Here is a 2,083-nt window from a genome sequence, read left to right on the forward strand (position 1 = left end):
ACGTGCTTGCGAGACAAATGAATACCATCTACGTAGTTTAAACTTGAGAAGTTTGGAGAAGCAGTTCGTTCTGGACATGCAATTTATTGAATGACCGATGAATACATACATAGGGAAACGCATTACAATTACTGGAAAAAATGGTGCATGTTATCACGTGTTGAACTCAAAACACCAATATCTAGGAAACGTTTAAGTGAAACTGGACTTCGTGAAATCAGACCTGAAGTATTTTTAAAGCCATTACCCTTGCTAATTAAGGAAATATACAACAGTGGTGAAATCAAATTAGAGACGATTTAATCATCGAACAACTAGAATATGTGACAATTCATTTTAGACATTACCAGGCTGGCAGGTGTCAAAGATGATAAGATGTGACTTAATATATAGATATTAATGTCAACCCTTGGTCAGAAATGGCTTCTTTTTCAGGACTGGTAGGAATGTCAATTACTCAGGTCAGTTAAGATCTAATTGAGTAACACAGGAGGCACAATGGGGAATATGGGTATGTTCCTTCTTCCTATCTATATGATTGGAGATGCATGCGAATGTCTGTAAAAAATGCAGTGCAGCATAATTGGAAATATGTGGATAACCTCTGTTAAAAAAAAAACCTGAAGTCTAAACAGGTTCGGATACCTGTTGTATTTGAAGCACTATACGCATTTCAGTAATGTTTTCAGGCCGATAAATTTGATGAGTTGTGGAATATTATTGGGGTAATGCTTGTTACAGAGTTCGGCAAAAAATTCGATCAGGAAGTAATTACAGGGATTGAAATGACCTCGGACCTGCAGGAATTGATGATTAATGCTGTCTAAGTTGAGGGTAACACAGACCAACAGACCATCTTGCAGGGAGAGACACATGGAGAACTTTACAATATAAATGAAACATGTAAGTGACAGAACCGAAGGAGGGGTGGAATAGTTTTAATTTCTGGAGAAGATACAGAAAAACTAAATTGCGTAAAGGTAAAAAGAACACACAGATATCATTTTTATTACTGGAACAGATCATGTTGGAGTGGGATGGAGGTTATTGGGTCAGGGGAAAGCACAGTAATAGGGATAGATACACATTTTGTTGGAAGTGACTGGAAAAATAAGATAAGTTACAGGATAAACCAAATGTTTCACATTTTGCCTGTTACCTGTTTTTGCATTAAAAATGATGTTAGCTTGATTGTTTCTTAATAAACGCAGTGACTAATGTCAGAGGATATGTCAATGTAAGTTTTAGCTGTTCTCTGAACTGAGATTGTGTTCCCACGTAAATGAACGTGTTTGTGCAGCAACTTAAATTACGCAGCATATATGCAAAGTTCTCAAATATATAAGCAGACGGGCCATCTAATAGTTCATCAAAATCAAAAAAATATAAAATGTAGATGAACCACAGAAGTATGAAGCTGCTGGATATGGTGAAGAGCAAAATGATAGACTTCCTTCTGCTCTTAGCTCCAGAGTCTCCCTTGCTGTGACATTTGAGTCGTTTACGGATTCGACTGGCCACTAAAATATAACTGACTGTCACACCATTGAGAAGCAGAATTAATCTAAATGGTATCAACGGTGTTAAAATCTTCTCAAATGTACGAAATCCAATCCATCGCGAGTCAGTGAAATAGACTGGTCTATTAGAACAGCGCCAAGGTATGTTGTTGATTATCCTCCGTGGCCTAAACCTAAAGTAGATTGGAATATTTTTCAAACACAGAAGAATCCCTGTTGTTAGGAGAATCACTGTTGCAGTTTTCTTGGTACAATATTTAGATTTCACCTTTGGGCAACAAATCGCAATAAATCGATCAAAAGTGAAAGTGACAGTGAACCAGACAGAACAGTCTGTGGCTGCGCGGAGCAGAACATAGCGAACACTACAGACAGGAGTGATCTTCAGGAAATTTAATGGAAAATAATAATCATTGATTCTGTTCAGGACAACCTCAGTGATGATGACGAGGAGATCTGCAGTTGTCATGGCCAACAGGTAACGAGTTGTGCAGGTTGATAGCCCACAGCTTTCCGTGGACAGGATTAAAAGTGAAATTGAATTCACTGGAAGAGAGACAAGA

The sequence above is a fragment of the Chiloscyllium punctatum genome, chromosome 36, assembly GCF_047496795.1.
Source record: "Chiloscyllium punctatum isolate Juve2018m chromosome 36, sChiPun1.3, whole genome shotgun sequence".
In the NCBI taxonomy this organism is placed as follows: Eukaryota; Metazoa; Chordata; class Chondrichthyes; order Orectolobiformes; family Hemiscylliidae; genus Chiloscyllium; species Chiloscyllium punctatum.